This window comes from Dermochelys coriacea, chromosome 2, assembly GCF_009764565.3.
Source record: "Dermochelys coriacea isolate rDerCor1 chromosome 2, rDerCor1.pri.v4, whole genome shotgun sequence".
NCBI classification, from domain to species: domain Eukaryota; kingdom Metazoa; phylum Chordata; order Testudines; family Dermochelyidae; genus Dermochelys; species Dermochelys coriacea.
In genome coordinates this window covers 198,864,286-198,884,736 of record NC_050069.1, presented here as the reverse complement: position 1 = coordinate 198,884,736, position 20,451 = coordinate 198,864,286, and the positions used below count along the sequence as shown (strand labels likewise).

At 40.0% G+C, this 20,451-nt stretch overlaps 1 protein-coding gene across 7 annotated transcripts in view; it reads left to right on the top strand.

The window, feature by feature from the left end:
* LRRC3B (leucine rich repeat containing 3B) overlaps positions 1-20,451 on the top strand; it is a 61,912-nt gene that overhangs the window by 1,486 nt on the left and 39,975 nt on the right. The window lies entirely within an intron of this gene.

Genomic DNA, 20,451 nt, shown 5'->3' with positions numbered 1-20,451 from the left:
TCGCATTCTGCTCCTGATTCACCCCCAGCCCCTAAGGCACTTGAGCTGGGAGCCCTTTTCCTAACCTATGGGGTTAGTCTGGGCTACTAGTGAGTGACCAAGGGATTTGTGGGTGGTGATTCTTTTGCTTTTTGCACTGTACCCCCTTGTACAGGAAAGCCAAGGGAAGAGGCGGGAGTTTTTGCTGATGTGTACCCTGGTCTCTAAGATGCAGTAAAATAGGGCAATGCAATACCCTGAGCAGGACACTGTCATGACCTTAAAGCTTAATGTTTAGATAGAAATTTCATGGCTACTTGTAGTAAGCAGGTAAAGAGAGCGTCAGTATGTGGAAAATTTTGTGTGTACGTTTAAAATTTGGTAGCACCATTCTGTATGTTGTTGCTTTGATGACAGTGTATGAATCTAAAAACTGTCTCTTTAAAATTTGGAACTCAATACTATGCTAAATGCAATAGTATTTTTTTCTTTCCTTTTTTTGGCATCTTTCCATAAAAAATAAAACATTTTTAGAATTATCTCTCAAAAATATCCCTGCAGTTCACACTCCAAGTTATCAGTCAAATGGCCCCTTTTACTAGACAGAAGATATGGCGTGATTACAAAATAAAGAATAGCGGGCACAAATACATCAATTTACCAAATATTTACACAACTGAATTGAAAATGGTCAAATAGTATATGAGGCCGGTATGAAGGAATTAAGCATACAGCAATTTATACATCTGTAAAAATGACAAATAGGTTATTGCTTTTAAAAAAATGTTGTTTTTTAAAGTAATAGCCTTGGAAAAGTGCTCCAGAAGAGAAAACAATATCTTTGAGTATAAAACTTTGGATGGGACAAATCTCATCCTAATACTGAAAAATGATTGGCTGCAATAATTTCTTGGTGTTAAATCATTTAATGATTTATAAATTCAGATTGCAAGATGCCCATTATGCCTTGTTGGGAGTGGTTCCTGAAACCTTTGATATAGAGTACAAGAGTGTTCACATAGTTTACATTTTGATATTTTAAATAATGTCACCAAAGAAACTCATTTTGCATGTTTCTTTATAGTTTGATTTGGAGACAGAGAGGCTGGAATAATGAACTATGGTATAAACTAACTCACAAAAACCTTCACCGTGCTCAAAGTAACTCAGTTTCTTAATTTTCTTTTGTAGGATCTAATTTAGTAGTAATCTTATTCAGAGTATCAGTAATATTGAAGGAATATTGGACCAACTCTGTAACCCTTATTCACATAGGTAGTCCTGCGTTTCAGTCGGATTACTCACATGAGTAAGGGTTACTCACTTGACTAAGGATTGGGCCTGTTGTCAACTAGCTGTGATATGGTGTTAAATAGGGACCTGATTTTGTTGAAACTATTGAGAAATCTCTCATTTGACTTAAGTAGAAGCAAGTAGACTGAGTCCTTACCTTCTCTTATTTGTCCATATATTGCTGACAGAGAATTGAGACCCAGTCCTGCTCCCAATGAGGTCGTCTGCAAAAATTTCATTGACTTTAATGTGAGCAGGATGTGATCCTTAGGGTTCTAATTTCCATTGATTGTTTAGTGGCATTGAGGCTGTTTAGCACCTTGCAGGAGATGTTCAGAACCTTATAAGATTGAGTCTTTGGTGAGCTTTTGTTTACTAGCAGAAATATCCTGTCTGTAGCTTTCTTGACAGTGATATTTACTCTTAAGCTACATTATTTGCCTCAAATGGGAGACTAATGGAAAAACAAGACATTTCATTAGCAAGAAATAAGAATGTATTCATAGGGAGGGCCCTGTACTAAACCACAGAAGTCAATAAGAGGTTTGCCATTGATATTAATGGGAGAAAGATCAAGGCTTGTATATACTTGCTTGGTCATTTAATTTAGAAACCAAAAAGGAAACACAGCATTAGACTTCGAGCTATTCCAACTGTACTGTTCTGTGCTCCCATTGAAGTTATAGTAGATCGCCAGTGACTTCAGGGGCAATCAGGAGCAAGCTCAAATAGCTTGTCAATTCAAGAAACAACCTCAAAACTGTTGAATTGAAATTTAGAGATTAAAGATGACTGTGGTCAGAGTCAACATTGATGTTTGAACCAAGAGAAATGTAATATAAAATGGTCTTACTGGATTTAAGTAATCAAGGCACCAAATTATGTAGTAGGTCCCATTGACTTAAGTGGAATCACTTGTGTAAACAAAGCTTGCAGGATTTAGCTCACTATCGGTAAATTCGGAAAGATTCTAAACCTTCTAATTGAGAATGAAAGGAAGATGCAAAATGTTTGTAAACATTAGTTATTACTAACTGCTCCATGTAGTGAGAGGAACAACAGTTAGTGGTATTTCTTTTTAGAATCGGTTAAAGGTGTATACATGATTCTAAATATGATAATTTATCGGTTTATTATGGGCTGATCTGTAGCCCATTGAAGTCAGCTTCATTGACTTTAATGGACTTTGGATCAGTTCCCGTTTGAGAAAGAAACTTCATTTGTGTTCCACTGTTGATACACATGTATAATTTATATGTTTTGTTTTTCCCAGTATAATCAGTTAGTACATGTAAAGCAAATGTCTTGCAGTGCAATTCATATTTGTCTGTAGCTATAAAACTTGTAAAACAAAATGTCAAAAGGAAGAAAGGAATCTGATTTTTAAAATGATAGTATGATTCTCAAACACCATGATTAAATATTTTGCTTTGAACCAAGAATGAATTAATAGAGTTCAGGGTGTTTGTTGTCACTTACTCTGGCCTCCTTGAACAGTTTTACCAAACAAGCTGATAATTTAAAAAAAATTACTTGTGGAACATACAGCTTTGGTATGACATTTGTGCTCTTGTGTGAATCAAAAGTCAGCATGTCCACAGATACTACATGCAAGAAATTAAAGAATCCCACTAACTAATTTAATAAACGTTTTTTAAAAATGATGGCTAACTTGTAAACACATACATGAATGTTTGTGTGGTAGTATTTAAACATAATACTGTATGTCATAGGTAGAACACTAATGAATTTGGAGGTCTTTTTTCTGGTGATTCTGAATCTCTATTTTGTTGGCTTTAGTCCAGTGTATTTGATAAAGTAAATTATTTCTTCTTCCTTCATTTTTGTGGGCACTTTGTGAAGGTTGTTCTGGACGTGCAGCACATACATGAACTCATCCAAAACAAAACATATGTTCAATCAGATGCAATATCAGTTTTCCTGCAACACTTTTTCAGCTCTTCATTACACAAGTAGTAATTGCCAAACCCAGCACAGGGGAGGCTCTCCTTTATTAACAATGATTAAGGTGCATATTGTTGATTCATGAGGATTTGTGAATGTAATAGTTGTCTGTAAGTATAGTTGGTGGTTGCATTGTAGACTTCTGTACTGTATCGATTGACTTGGACCACAAGCATATTTTATGTGGGGACTTAGGTTGAACTTGAAATGCACAGCATTTGCTGCTAGTTCACATACAAAATTCCAGGCTCTATCAGCTTTTTTCTTTTCTATTCTTGTCTCCCTGATATTTAAATGGTCTTTTGAGTATTTACATCAAGTAGAGATTATAGCTTGGTTTATTTTCACACTTATTTCAAAAGTGGACATGGGAGAATTCTTTCACCATAAGGGTGGGCACAACTTCAAAGTTCTGTATTCTGTTGCCAAGGAAAAGGCCATAGCCAAAGTAAAATGGCTATTCTGTCTCTGGAAGGGAAGGGACACGGCAATAGAAGATGAAGGAAAGGGGAGAGTGAGAGAAATCACAGGGGTTGTCTAGTTTGGGAAAAGAGGTTATGACCTTATTACACTATATCTAATCCTTAGAGAAGAACGATGGTCTAGTGGTTAGGGTACAAGCCAGGAGTTCTGGCTACAGTTTCCTGCCCCACCACAGACTTCTTTTATGACTTTGGGCAAGTTAGTTCATCTTTTAAAAAGAACAGGAGTACTTGTAAAAAGAAAAGGAGGACTTGTGGCACCTTAGAGACTAACAAATTTATTAGAGCATAAGCTTTTGTGGGCTACAGCCTACTTCATCGGATGCATAGAATGGAACATATCGTAAGATATATACATACAGATAAGTTGGAAGTTAGCATACAAACTGAGACGCTATTTAGTTAAGATGAGCTATTATCAGCAGGAGAAAAAAAAACTTTTGTAGTGATAATCAAGATGGCCCATTTAGACAGTTGACAAGAAGGTGTGAGGATATTTAACTTAAGGAAATAGATTCAATATGTGTAATGACTCAGCCACTCCCAGTCCCTATTCAAACCAAAGTTAATGGTATCTAGTTTGCATATTAATTGAAGCTCAGCAGTTTCTCCTTCGAGTCTGTTTTTAAAACTTTTCTGTTGCAAAATTGCCACCCTCAAATCTTTTACCGAGTGGCCAGAGAGGTTGAAGTGTTCTCCTACCGGTTTTTGAATGTTATGATTCCTGATGTCAGATTTGTGTCCATTTATTCTTTTGTGTAGTGACTGTCCGGTTTGGACAATATGCATCATGCTAGCACGTGATGGCATATATCACATTGGTAGATGTGCCGGTGAACGAGCTCCTGATGGCGTGGCTAATGTGATTAGGTCCTATGATGGTGTCACTTGAATAAATATATGGACAGAGTTGGCATCGGGCTTTGTTGCAAGGATAGGTTCCTGGGTTAGTGTTTTTGGTGTGTGGTTGCTGGTGAGTATTTGCTTCAGGTTCGGGGGCTGTCTAAGCGAGGACTGGCCTGTCACCCAAGTTCTGTGAGAATGAGGGATCATTTTTCAGGATAGGTTGTAAATCTTTGATGATGCGCTGGAGCGGTTTTAGTTGGGGGCTGAAGGTGACAGCTAGTGGCTTTCTGTTATTTTCTTTGTTGGGCCTGTCCTGTAGTAGGTGACTTCTGGGTACTCTTCTGGCTCTGTCAATCTGTTTTTTCACTTCAGCAGGTGGGTATTGTAGTTTTAAGAATGCTTGATAGAGATCTTGTAGGTGTTTGTCTCTGTCTGAGGAGTTGGAGCAAATGCGGTTGTATCTTGGAGCTTGGCTGTAGACAGTGGATCGTGTGGTGTGTCCTGGATGGAAGCTGGAGGCATGCAGCTAAGTATAGTGGTCAGTAGGTTTCCAGTGTAGGGTGGTGGTTATGTGACCATCACTTATTAGCACAGTAGTGTCCAGGAAATGGACCGCTTGTGTGGATTGGTCTAGGCTGAGGTTGATGGTGGGATGGAAATTGTTGAAATCATGGTGGAATTCCACAAGGGCTTCTTTTCCATGGGTCCAGATGATGAAGATGTCATCAACATAGCACAAGTAGAGTAGGTGTGTTAGGGGACAAGAGCTAAGGAAGCATTGTTCTAAGTCAGCCATAAAAAGTTAGCATATTGTGGGGCCATGCGGGTACCCATAGCAGTGCCGCTGACTTAATCTGGAGAATGTTACCTTATTTACTCGTATTGCAGTGCTTCCATAGTTCATCTTTGTATGCCTCAGATCTCTGTCTGTAAAATGGAGATAATAGTACTTCCTACCTCACAGTGGTGTTGTGAGGCTAAAATACATTAAAGATTGCAATGTGCTGAGGTGCTACTGTAATTGGGGGCCATATAAGTTCCAGAGATACAGATATAGCATGTCCTTTCCTTAGTATAGGTTTGTGTTAACTGAGGTAAAAACTGTTACCTGGCCGAGGTCCACTTTAGGCTCCTACTTAAGGTTCACTTCAATTACATAAACATGTAGACAGAGCAAGTTGTATTTTAAACAAGAGTTTTTAAAAAGTGTGTTAATTAACATTAAACAAACAAAATACACCATTTATGTTAGTCTAGACAAGGCCCTAGGAGAAATGTAGAGTACACCTCAGCCAGCTAAATTGAAATGAAAGATGTAGCTATAAGGGATAAGGTTATGGCTGAGTCAGGGAGAAGTGGAGCAAGGAGACAGGAGGAAATAGGCAGAAAGGTGATAGAGACAACAGAGGAAAGTGAGAGACAACCATGAAAATGGGATGCTATTGTGGCCTGAAAATAGCTAAGAAAACAAAGTATTAATTAAGGAAGGATAAACAAAGAAACAGAATGAAAGAGCCTCAACAGAAGAGACCAGAGATAAAGTTGAAAGAAAAAAGTAGTAGAAAGAACTGCGTGGAAAAAGATGGGTGGAAGGAGGAAAAAGAAAAGATGCATAGAGGTTTTAATCTGGAGAATGTTATCTTATTTACTCATATTGCAGTACTTCCACAGTAACAGATGGCCCACATTTCAGTCATGTTGTGGAAGGCTGACAGAATGTTCTGCTGTCGGGGGTCGAGTCACATTTCTGCTTATAGTTACTGTTGGTCACATAATTCAGTTAGTGGGATATGTATTTTTAGAAGTGACATGCCCTAGTAGCAGGACATCTTAAAGGTATATTTTTGTGGATATTGTTAAAACTATCTTCATCAGCACTTGCAGTGAACATGCGCAAAAAGAAAAGGAGCACTTGTGGCACCTTAGAGACGAACAAATTTATTTGAGGATAAGCTTTCGTGAGCTACAAATCACTTCATTGGATTCATGCAGTGGAAAACTGCAATACCTCCTATATTTTCCACTGTATGGAACTGATGAAGTGAGCTGTAGCTCACAAAAGCTTATGCTCAAATAAATTTGTTCGTCTCTAAGGTGCCACAAGTACTCCTTTTCTTTTTGCGAATACAGACTAACACGGCTGCTACTCTGAAACCAATGAATATACTGTAAAACAGTTTTCAATACTGGTACGTCAAGGATGCAGTGAAGTTGCATTCAAGTATTTCCATTGTCTTCAGTGGAAATACTTTAATCAAAAAGGATTTGGTCCAACTTGAGTAAATTTGTGAAAGTGACTGAAAGTGGTTTTGTGTGTAAAGATAGTTGAGAGCATTCAGTGCTTCACAGCTGTGCTTGTGGGATTGAGCTATTAATGTGTTTTTTATTGGGGGCTAATGGGACACACGAAAGAGTCTTAATTGTTTAAACTGGAGAGTACATATATGCAGATTGCTTAGGCCTATTGCAGCCTTTCCTCCTCAAAATCATTTTAATTAAGTTTTATGCATAAATTGAAAAGAATTACTTAAAGGCCAAGTATGGCATTTAGCAAAGAGTAAAGATATTTGACGTTCAAATTAATGTATATGGTTGAGCTTGATAGGGGACATTATGTTAAAAAGAAACAGAATCATCATTGCTTTTATGAATTATCCTATACTTGGATTCTTTAGGAAGGGTACAGACTCGTTATCATATATTGGAAAGAGAACTCTAACATAAGATTTTTTTGAATCATTTAGGTTACTTTGAAATTAGAAATCATATATGATGTAAGTATACACATGATCTTAGCCAAAAGGCTGAGAAGCGATTAATAAAAGATAAAATTGAAATGCAGTCTACAGGTCACTTTTTTTTTTGTTTCCCTTTTTTTTTTTTTTTTTTCCTCTGTTGGGACAATGAAAATCAGCACAGTCAGTTTCACTTTTGTTTATAATCGGTTTCAAATTCTTAATGCTGTAATATTTGGGTATCAAATACTCCAGAGAAGTATATTTAAAACATAATTTTAATGGGATTTTTAAAAACAAATTGTGGAAACTTTTCTGTTGGCCTGTTGATTTTAATGGGATTACTCACAGTAGTAAAATTAAGCGTGTGCATAAATGTCTGCAGAATTGGAGCCCTAGAGTCTGCTCTTCACCTTACTTCCTGTGTGAAGTCACTTAACTCTTCTGCACCTTCGTTTCCCCATTTAAAATGGGAATATTGGTAACACCTTTCTTTTAAAAGCATTTCAAGATGTATAGCTGAAGATTGCTGTTGATATTATTATTATTATTATTCATTAATAAACACCTCTTTTTGTGAAAGGAGCTATATATTCTTTCTGAAGTGGAATGCATGCTAGATATTAATTTAAAATGCAAAAATGATAGTCATGTGAAAGAGCTAATACAGCTTTCAGCAGCATACTGATTTCAGTTTGTCTGTTTTTGTTCTTTCCTGTTTGGAGCCTTTTGTTGCTGGCTTGTTATGATAATACAATTTGTGGGATGACAGTGAGACTTCTCAGTCTCAGTGGTTCAGCATTTCATTTCCATGTACCCATTTTCTGGGATACTCCACAGTTTCCCTGTCTTTGCCATCACACTATCAAGAGGTAACACACACTTGATGTAATCAATGATGCTGGGTTTACTTGATTTAAAAAACAAAAACAAAGCCTCAGTCAATATTAGTAAACTTGGGTTGACTACTGCATTTCAGTGGTTAATGAAGTGAATCAAAAGGTGTCTACACTGCAGTGAAAGCCTGGGCTCAGGCTTGAGCCTGAACCCTCCTTCTGTCTACACACACATCTCTCAGGATGAGACCTGGGGTCCTAGGACCCTTCGGGGTGGAGGATCTGCGGCCAACTCAAGCTGGAACCCAGGGTTCCAGCTCTATTGCTTTGCAGTTTAGTCGCAGCACAGCTTGACTTGGGTCCTGGGAATCCTCCAAAAGTATCCCCAAATCCAAAAGGCCAACTTCCTTTGTCCTCTTATCCCAAGAATCTCCAATCAATTCAAATGAAAATGGAGGCAACTCCCCTTTGTGTGCAGCAGCAGCTCAGGGAGTCAGCGTTAACCCTTCCATTCTCTTCTAACCACCTATCTGCAAGTGCACCATTGAAAAGTCTTCTGTGTTTGCAATGGAGACTGACCAGAACAAGCCTTTTGCACAACACGCTGCTTTTTTGTCACAGGAGAACAACCAGATTTGGGTGAATTTCTCATTGTCATTGGTCCATTTGGGCATGTCAAAGATTGCGAAGACCACAGCAAGCCACAATAATGAGGACAGCATTGATGACGCTGGCATCCAAACAGGTCTGTAAACATCTCCAGCAGGATTTCAGTCTTCAAAAACCACATTCAGTAGTCATTCTACACCTGCTGAGAGTGTAATTACCCTATCTTTTACCAGGGCTTCTGAAATCAGGGTATGGTTTCATAAACCAAAACAAAGGGTATATACAGGTCCCCCAGAATAATGGTAGGGGACAGTAACAGATTATGACAATGTTATCTGATGGGAATAGTGTCCCAGTCTGTCCATGAATGTAGACTTCCGATCGGCAGAAAACTCAGGCATCATGAACTTTCACAGTGCAGCCCTCTTTGACATTCATACATTGATCTCTGTGGTCCACAAGGCCTGCATAACAATGGAGTAGCACCCTTTGCAGACTATGTACTCATGCTCCTTGAGGAGAGCAAACTATGGGCAAGTGAGTCCCAGCAATGGCCCCAACACTGTTTGGAAACCCCATTCTCTCAAAGCCAGTAGTTACCTCAGAAATATCTTTTATGCCTACCACCTTAAGGTAAACCACATGCCTGGTTGCCTTAGAAACCTCTGCCATCACTGTACCCACAGTCAGCTTTCCAACACCACGCTGGTTGTCAATGGATCTGTAGCAGTCTGGGCTAGCCAGCTTCCACACAGCTATAGCAATCCACTCCTGGACCAGCAAGAGTGCCTTTTATGAGTCTTTATGCTGAAGGGTCAGGGCAAGTTACTTGCAAAGCTCCAGAAATCTTGTTTTTCACGCAAGAGTGCTGAACGCACTGCTGGTTATCCCAGGTCTGTGTGACAATGTGATCCCACCAGTCTGTGCTTGTGGTCCTGCACCAGAAGTGTCAGTCTATGTAGGGGGCATCAGCAGCTATACATAATGTAGTGAGCTGCATCTGTCAGAGAGAGTCCGCCTTGCCTGGGGGGTGGTGGTGGTACTCTGCCTCCTGCTCCATCTGAAACTCTGTTAGGTGCCTTTGGCAGGTCAGAAAGTGTTGCTGAAATGTCCACCAGTGCCTCACGGAAACTCTACCCGTTTCCTGACAGGAATGAAAGTGCAAGCAAGAGAACTTCTTGAAAAGGGGCTTTCTCCATGTGGCTCAGCAGGATGTGTTGGCAGGCTGTTCAAAATTGCTGTAATGTGCAGGGTGGACTGTAAAGTTTTCCCACAGTGCACGCAGGTCAAAGGGCTAGAGCAGCCACATTTTGGGAGGGAGCTAGGAAGTCTTGAGTATGGTTGATTTGACTTGGGTTTTAGTGCTGCAGTGTGGCATCAGGAGTCCCAGGTTCTAGCCTTGGTTAAAAAATTCTTAATGTAGAGTTAAGAATCAGCGTAGAGGCTTGAGGCCCAGGTTCTCTAGCACCAACAGGCTGACTTGAGAGGTAGTGTGAGAATCAATAGTAATATAGCCATGGTTGCAGTGGTAAGACTTAGGCATGCTGAATACGTACCTACTGGTTTCAGGTGGGTTTGTACTTGGCATCAAGGGAGATTAATTGGGAACTATATTTGTGCAACTTATGAATTCTGATTGATATTGTGAAGCTGTAATATGAAAATCTGCTGTGTCGTGTATGATGGTCTTTGCTTGTGGGAAGTCTTGCCTAATAGTCAGGGCTTAGGCCATTTGACATGGAGTGTGAGGGCCCAGGCTCCCCTACATTGGGCTCCAGCCCACTGCTCTGTGAGGGAGACACAAGGGTCTGACACCCAGGAGCACTTAATGCTGCCCTTCCTGGGCCACTTCCTACCACCCCACTATTGTCCAAAGAACTCAGTCTATCACAGGAGGCTGTCACTACTGGGTGCCTTTTCACAGCTGCGAGTGGCATGGCATCTCTCTCTCTCGGGGCAGCAACTGCCTCCTCTCGTGCTTTGGCCCTTCAGCCAGGTCAGTTCCAAATCTCCCCCCTTCGGGGGTTGTCCATAAACAACACACAGGGAATTAACACAAACTGCACTAGCAGGTGAGGGGGGAAATACCTCCCTCTCCAGGTATAACAGAAGCAGGTCTTTCCTTCTCTCAGGGAGAGACCGTCAGGTGGTTGTTGAGGGAGAGATCCCGCCTTCCTTCAGCCCTTTTCTCAGGAGCTAAAAAGTAGAGGTCCTTTCTCTTCCCTGGTCTGCCCACAAGTGAGCTGTTCTGCTCTCTTTTAACTCCTCCTACACCTTGTGCATTTCTTGCACAGTGTGGTGGGGCAGGGCTGGCTGAGTCCAGAACAGCTTCTTAACCCCTAGTAGCCTAGGGGGGAGTTTGTATACTCCATCTCAGAGTGGCTATATGTTTGTGGACCCAACCATTGCTGACTAAGCCACATATACACCAGAAAGATGCACTGGATTGATGCTTAGGACTCATGACCCTATTTAGGTGCGAACATCTAACAACGGATAAACTGCATCCTCAGTTTTAGCTGAACTTTTCTGAAGGGAGTGGGAAGGCAGGAACAGTGGAAAGTTACGCAAAAGAGCGGAGGAAGCCGAGTGGATTTGAATAGCGAGTCACACTGGGGCAGGAGGAAACCGACTAGAAGAGGAAGTATTATGTAGGGTCAGAGCAAGGTTAGAGAAGCTGGGAAGAGGCTTGCTGAGGGAGAGATACCAGCTACCATGCAACAGCCTGCTGAGGCGAGGACACCTTGCCTGCCCCCCTCCCTGGTAAGGGCAAAAGAGGCAATTTTCCCTGGGCCTTTCCCATTTGAGAGGGCCCCCCAAACCTGTGGAATTTGAGTGAGTGGTACTGTGACCTAGCACACAGGGTCGCAACACCCCTCAAATTTGGCCCGCCTAGGCCATACCCGAGTGGCCATCGCACCCCCTTGCGCTAGGTTGCAATGGCCAGAGTGGAGAGCCAGGTCCAACCCTGTAGGACAGAAGCCGCCGCTGTGGACGACTGGTGGGCAGGCTCAATTTCCAAGCTACCTTTCTCCACCCTGTTGAGACCCATTTGGTCTCCATCAGTGTTCCCTCTAATTTTTTATATCATATGTGGAATTAATTTTATTATGTGCATCAATAGGGAGGTGATGTGTAACATATCACCTTCATATTGGTGCACATAACAAAATTCATGTGGTGGGGATAGGGCCGAGGGGTTCAGGGTGCGGGCTCTAGGCTGGGGCTGGGAATGAGGGGTGGGGGAGGGAGCTCAGCGTTGGGACAGAGGGTTGGATTGCACGAGGGTGAGGGCTTTGGCTCGGGCTGGGGGCTCTGGGGTGGGGCCAGGGATGAGGGGTTTGGGGTGTAGGCTGCCCTGGAGCTGCGGTGGGGAGAGAGGACTCCCCCCAGCCCTCTCGCTGCAGCAGCTCGGGGAGGCGCTTCTCCGCAGCCACGGCAGCTTTGGTGGGGCTGGGCTGGGCCAAGGGAGGTCCATGCTGGGGGAGAGGCATCTCTCCTCATTGCAGCCCTGAGCCCCTGCACAGGGCTTAATAGGCAGCTGCGCATCTTAGAGAGAACTTAGGTCTCCGTGATGGTTTTTTTTTTTTTTTTTTTTTTTTTTAAGGATGGAGGGATTCTGTTTCAGGTTTTGCCAGAGGCCCCCCAGAACCTCTGTGGTTCCCAAAGACTCTCAAGCAAAGAGTGTGATAGAAAGTGAGGAGAATTGCAGTTTCCGATGTTTTTGTATGACCTGTGCTTTACATGATTAAGTATAAGAAAATATAAAGGTATTAGTTTGTGCAAAGAGGGTATGTTTGTGCTGACTGCTTCACAACTGCTACATGCCCCTGACAGAGTTAAACTGTAATGAGATGCTTTACATCTTTGAGGTGGAGTTCTGGGAGAGGGGTGTTTTATGTAACTGAGGTATTTTTGTGGTCAGTGCTGGTCCTGGAGACCTGTGGCAAGTCGGTTGAGGAGCCCCATTTTGGAGAGGGGTAGCTGACTGAGAACCAGTGCCTAGGAAATGTGCCAGAAAGGTCAAGAGAGGAACCAGTACACTGCAGCCAGCTGGCAGTCTAGAGGCTTAACATACTCCAGAGGATGCAAACCACAGACACATGGATTCCCTTCACAGCAGTCCCAGAGGGTGGCTGTGAAGGCGCATGTACTAGGTTACATGATAATAGATGGTTTGAAAGTGGTACTTAGTATAGAATGTATGTCTGTGTGACCCTTTTCATGTCATACATGGCACAGTGTGATATAAAACAATGTTCAACCTTATACAGATAGTATGTGCTTATCTACATGGCAAGTTATTGGACAGCAAGCCAGGGTATGAATCTGTTATGCATCAGCTTGCCATACAGTAACGTCCAATGTGACCAGAGTGGATTTGATTGAAACCAAATTGATTTAAATCACTAGTCAGGAAGACTTGATTTAATCATGGATTTCTACAAAAAAGTGCACTCATGTTGGTTGTTATAACCTTAATACATATTCTTCACAACTCAGAGATAGATGTAGGTTTCATTTTTAGAAGGCACACTATACATTTTTAAAGTGATTTATTTTGAAAACTTTTCAGATTTAGTTTTACAGCTATATCAGAAAATGATTGATTGGTTATTTCATTTACCAAAGGTAATTGAAGCAGATATTTATGAAGTCATTGGAAGGTGAACTATCTCCAATTCAACAGGTTAATCGTTAATATTTGGAGGATTGTCTTGCCATGCTGTATTAGGAGGAGAACATCACCAGACAGATATTTAAATTGTTTACAACATTCCATATTCTGGATTTTTTTCTTCAACAGCAAACATTATATTTTAACAAAACAAGCATATGAATTTTTGAATGTATTTAAACATTCGAGTTTTTTAAAATCAGGTTTGTTTCTGTTAAAATTGTTTTTAACTAAAATAGTTAAATGAATATTTAAAAAAAAAAACCAAAAAACCAAAAATTAAATCGACTGTCAGCAGGTCAACATGAGAAACTTAAAATATTGGCTTCTGCAGCTAACTCCAGTTAGACATAAACCTTCTGGAGCTGTGCATAGTACGCAAAACCTGTAATGGTTCCTACCACTTATTTGGACTTTGATTTTTGCAGTCATGTTGGACAACATGAAAACAATTAATTGTATCAACAAAGGAGGGGGGGCAAGATCCACCCCTCTTTGCATCAAAGTTGTCAATCTCCGGAACTGGTGCATTTGTCAGCAGATCACTCTCTTACAGTGCACCTTCCAAGGATTAGTAGACAGCCTCAATAGACACTTCTCCAGGTCTTGGATCCACAGAGCATCTTTCACTAGTGCGGAATCCCATCTTGAGACCTCTTTGTTCCTAAAGAGTTCAAGAAATTTGCAGCGTACTGCTCCCGAGCAGCTCAAGGCCACAACTCCAGAAGGGATGCATTACTTGTCCTGACCTCTGAACTGGAGACTTAAACATTTGTGCCCATTCCTCTGTTCTGAGGAAGATTGAACAAAACGGAGGGTTGGTGATCGTGATTGTTCCTAGGTGGCCCAGGCAGTTCTGGTTCTTGAGCATTCTCCACATGTCCTCGTGTTTGTGCATCAATATTCAGCTCTTACAGACCTAATGACTCAGATCAGACATTTCAGTCCAGCATTTTCCATTTAACAGTTTGGTATTTGAATAGATGGTTTGAATTTGACATCGAAGAGTCATGCTCAGAGCTACTATAATCCATCATTAGCAATAGTAGGAAAGATTCCTCGAGGAAATGCAAAATGGAAAGTATTTTCTACCTTGTGCCAGCATTGTTGGATAAACCGAGAGGGGTGCCATTGATCCCTACTGTCAGGGCTACCTCCTCTTTCTAAAAACAATCAGCTCCTTGTGTGTGCACTTGGCAGCTATTGGCGCCTTTTCCCCCTATGCTGGACAGGCACTTAATCTTTGCCCATCCTATTGCAGTATGGATTCTGAAGGGACTTGTCAGAACCTTTTTTGTGATACTAAAAGCTTCCCCAATTTGGGACCTAAAGCTAGTGCTTTTGGTATTAATGAAGGCCCCTTTTGAACACTTAATCTCATGTTCTTTTGCCCACACTTGCGTTTCTTGGTGCTATCTTCTCAGCCAGAAGAGTAGGAGAGCTGGAGGCCCTTATTGCTGAGCCACCTGATACTGTCTTCCATAAGGACAAAGTTTCCCTGAGCTTATACCCCAAATTCATCTCCAAAGTAATTTTAGAATTTAATCTGAGCCAGGTCATCCACTTCCCTGTTTTCCATTCAGAGCTGCACACCATCAAAAAAGCACAAGAAACTCTCTGGATGTCCATCAAGCCTACAGAGGACAAAACCTTTCAGGGAATCTCCTAAATTGTCTCCTTAGCAGAACATACAAGAGGGGAAGTGATCTCCTCACAGAGACTTTCCAAATGGATTTTGGGCTGCATCCTGCATTTCTTATGAGTTAATGGTGACACCGTCCCCCCCCCCGAAGATGTGAGGGCCCACTTGACCAGAAACCAGGCTGCATTGATAGCATTGCTTCTAGATGTCCCTCTTTTGGAGATATATAGAGCAGCAGTATTGGGCTCTGTTTCCACTTTTGCAAAATATTATGCCCTGGTCCAAGCTTCTACAGCAGATACAATCTTTGGCAGTCCTGCAGTAGGTGATACAGCAGGATTCCTTGCACCATCCCCCTCAATTAATACAACTTTGTCACCTCAAGTGGAGTACACATAGGGACCATTACTCAAAGAAGAAAGAATTCAAGATGTGTGGTCCTTATCTGTATTCTACTACCCACCCTCCTTCCCCTCTGCTGCAGAGCCTTATCCTCGGGCTGTTTGTGATAGAAAGGCAACTGGGGAAGGGGGCAGTTCACACGGTCTCTTATGCACTCGGTTTGGAGCCCAAGGAGGAGAGGTGCACAGGTGTGGACCAAAAGAAACTGCTAGGAAAAAAATATGGTCTCGGGCTCATGGAGTGCATGCGCACCCCCTCGAGTGAAATACAGATAGGGATCACACATCTTGACAAACTCCAGTTACTGTATAGGTAAATAACCTTTTATTTGTGAAGATTAAATAGTTAACATTTGTAAAGTGCTACATAAATCCTAAAATTCCCCTGAAATGTACTGAACCATTCAGTGGTTGAAGCACATATAGCCCTATGACTTCCATTTATTTGGACAGCTATTCCATAGAAAATTTTGTAGAGCGCTTGCAACAACACTGGGATCCCAACAAAGGAAATCGGACTCCACTTCTCTAGCCGGAGACCAGGTCAGATGTAAAGATCATCTGTATATACACATTTTAGATAAAGTGTGCCATTTAAGTTTTCTTCATCTACCTAAGCAGTTTGGGTGTGCTCAGCAGTATTTGTGCAACTCAATTTGAGGTGTGTCATAAAGAACCATCTCAATGCTCTGCCTCCAAATTCTTAGGCCAGCCATGCGCATAGGGGAATGAGCATTGGTGTACATTAGATCAATGGCAGAAATGAGAGGACGGAGGAGATCCACTAGACATACTCAGAAAAGATAGGGAAGAAACTGAGATGAGTGGGAAAGATTGAAAGGAAGAAGGATTGAAATGCCAAGTAAAAGGAGGAAATAACTGGCCATAAGAAGGATATGATGGATGAAGAGAAATCCTTAAAATCCAAAGGAATTGAGGAGAGAAGGATAAGAAGTTTTAAGGAGGAGATTATATTTTTTAATTGCATCCAACAAGAAACTCGAACAAATCCTTTCTCCTACAATTTAGAAATCCCTCCTTTGAAAGAGCTTATAGGTAAGTGGGTGGGATATCTTTCTTTAAAATGACATAAACTATACCCTGGCAGCTGAAAAACTTTTTACCATGTGATCCTGAAAATTTTAAATCCATATATAGAAAAGGAAATATTAGAATAGAGGTAAATCAAACTTAAGGTCTTAATGACAGGAATATCATCAAATTAATACATTGTCTATTTGAATTTCAGTTGGTCATTAATAATCTTTGTTCCAGGGGATATGTGACATCTTGTTCCAAATGAAGTGGCTGAAGAAGCAGGCAAAATACAAAGCAAAAAAGAGATGATGTCAAACAGGAGAGTATGCAGAGGAAATAATTGACAGTACCCTCTAGACTGTAAAAAATTACCTGCAGCCTGTCCTAGGTTTCAAGCTCTTTTGATAACACTGTGCATTTGTAGGTGGCTCAATCTGTCTTTCATTTTCTCTCTATGTCAAGGGAATAGGTTTACTGAGAGTTGTAAAACTAATCATATCACTTTACATAGCACTGATTTCCAAGAGAACAGGAATATAAATCAACATTGTTGTATTATTGTGTGGTTGGTGGTAGATCAGTCATTAACTCACAAGAAGGTATACAAGAGGGTATTATTGATCTACTGATCGTAATTTTGATATGCTCTACTTTTGCACTTTGAGATTTTTTTTTTGTTACATAATACAGATACTGTGAAAAGAAAATTTACAGCTAATATCCGGGTGCACTGATTTAAATCACCAATTTGAATCACAATATGAATCAGGAAGCAGGTAACTTAAATCAAGGTGATCTATTTTAATACCATTTTCTATTTGTACTTTTTAGTTTATTTTCCTAAAGAAAGGTTGCGTCTCATTGGTTACCAACTCTTAAAACATGTTAATTTGCAACTAAATACAGCCTTTTTACTAAATTTGAAACTTCTTTTTGCTTACCAAGAAGATGCACTGTATGTATGCACATTTATTTAAGTTTAACATACTTATTCCGATTCTTAATTTTTACATTTTTATTATGTTAGAAAATGGTGAATTTCAAATTTCTTATTACTAAATGCCTAATTTTTTTACTCATAATTTGTGTCAAGCTGCATTTGGATGTAAATTGAAATTCAATTAAAATGCACAAAAATAGCACTTTCAAAACGTTTTATTTAACTTATAAACAATCTTAAACGTGCTGGTTACATAAGGAAAAAACCCTAAGTCTATCAAAACATGTTATGCATTTAAAACTAAATGATTTTTTTTAAACAAAGGAAGTACTGTCCATAGTTAATGAATTGAACTGATTGTTTCTGGTCACCGTATCCTTCAAGATTTATGAACTAGTAGAGCTCATCCTTTTAGCCTTGTTTTTATTAATAGATTGGAAGAGGGAAAACAAGCTGTCCTGTTTCTTAACTTTAAATGAACTAGTCATTAAACTGATCTAATTGAATAAACTGAAATGAAGAAATATTCTCTTGGCACCTGAAGAAGCGGCTACTGCTGTCAAAAGCAGTTTAGCACTTTTTGCAAATTCTGACTGTGTGCTTAGTCAGTGACTTCTACCAGTTGTGTGGTTTGACTTTCTTTAAAACTTCAGCAGCAAAAATGTACTGCTAGAATATTTTTAAAAAAATAATTTAAATGAGCTTAATAGATTATACCTAGATGTGGGTTGTCATAATTTCAAATTTTGATTTTAAATAAATTTATGAAAGAAAAATGTATTTAAAGAAAAAAATCCAAATTTTTATTTTTTTTTAAATCATTGATTTTTATCCACCCTGGTTAATATGCTTTGTGATCCTAGATATCTGTACTGTTCTATTCTATTGTAGAATTTGAAATGTCCTTACAAGGCAATTTATACAAGTATGTAAGTGGTCACAAGGGCTGGACAATTAGTAATTGTTGTTAACTGTTGTGAAAACTTATCAAATCAGCATACTAATAATATTACTCTATGATCTGGAAGCAGCTGTATTAAATGAAGCAGACATCAGAAATCTGGAGTCATTAGAGATGAGAATTCTTTGAAAGAAAACAGGTGTAAAGTGAAATTAATATAAGACCAATGAAGTTAGAAGGAGAGTAGGAAATGAAATCAGGGAACGGGGTTGGCTACAATCAAAAAGATGACTGTGGGGAGGATGCTACCGAAAACAGACAAATGATGGCATGCTAGAGAGGATAATGCAAAGATAACGTCAGTCCGACCAAGAGGCCAGGCGTTGTTCACAAGACCGTGACCAGGCTGGGCTTAATGGAGGAGCAAGCCATGGACAGGAATGAATGGTAATCCTGTACTGCTCCCCATGTCTTTAAAGATGCTTTAGTATACAAAGAAGAAAGAAGTTTACTATTGCAGGTGCTTCACTTCTGATATAGTGAACTGTAGGTATTCTGAAATGCCAAGTTAAAGCCTGCCATGTGCTCTGCATTGAAGATGGTTAGTAGTAGTTTGGTAGAATTTAACTGTGTGTGGGGGGGCAGGGATGCTATAGATCTGTGTATGATAAATGTGCCATGATCATAATTTAGCAGAAAACCAGGGCATGGATCTAGTGTTCCATATTTCTCTGGTAATGCTCTCAGAGTATTATAAAAGGGTGTGAACAAGGAGAAATGTGCTATACTGGTGTGAATAATGTGGGAGATATCTGTATTAATATTCTGAAGGGTCTCTGTCTCTGGGGTTTGGTTGTTGTGTTGTTGGCTGACAAGCAACGAAGATCTAAACCAGTCTTCATTAGGTCTCGTCTGCAGGACATCCAGTCTAAAAGGGGATTCTACCCTGAGAAAATTACAGGTGTGGACCTGGCACTTGGAAAGGGTGCCCACGGAGAGAGAGAGTGAGCGGGTTGACGGTACAGCTAATCTTGGAATTGTAACAAACTGGTAAAGTCAAATGAGTTATTTCTTCATCGAAAAAGTAAGAGGTCAGAGGAAAGGTGTGGCATTTGTGGGTAAAGCAAAGGATTTTGGTATGGGTGGTGTGGTTTGTTACATGTTGAAAGGACAGACAAATTTGTTGTGGCAGTGAGGAGTCTGAATGCATTTGGGTAGTGTGAGGTTTGCATATTTAGGGAATGTATTGATGGTGTTCTGTTGATTTATTTAGTAATTGTGCTTGTGGGATTTGCATTTTAAGCAGCTTTACTCCTAAGCAAATTAATAAAGATTCATGCTTTTGGGGAGGAGACATAAATTCTAAATAGGTGGGAAACAGGCATGCACTGTCTTTTCTGAAATTGTCCATTCTACTCCTCCATGCGCCATTGAAATGTTGAGCTGAATTATCTAAATCTACCAACAGTGATCAAAATAAAAATCTGTTGTTGGTCTAAGTTTTGCACAGTTACATTGATAAATCTGGAATAATAAACTGAAATAATGGAATTACTCAATATTTAGACCACTGAAATTGAAAGCAGAAATTGAGCCTTTTTTTGTCAGTGTGGTTAGTCAGAAATATTCTGGTGTCATTAGTTACCATAATAGATTCTGTTATTACTTTCAATCAAAGAACAAAACAGTAATTTTTTTCTTGACTCCAGAATTAGAGAAGATACTTGTGGTGTTTTTCCTTTTTTCAGTTTTTCTCTTTTGTGGAAAGGTTGTACAGATATTAATAGGGATGAAATTTATAGAATTCAATAGAAATTACTTACTAAATTGAATACAGACTGATGCATTCTTTCTATAGAATTTGTAAACCAGCCTATAGCAGGTAATAGAGAATTATATTCCTGCTATAGAATTCTATTGGCTTGTTTAAGAAAGGTTATCCTCTTATTTCGTAGGGTTTTTCAGTAAGTGCCTCTCCCTCCCCCACCCCGGATTCCCTTTAAACTGCTTAATTCTAGGCTAGATAGGTATGTTTATCATTTACCTTCCTAGACTCTTTCTCAGAGGTATAATTTTATTAACTGGGTTTTCATTCATTATTATGCT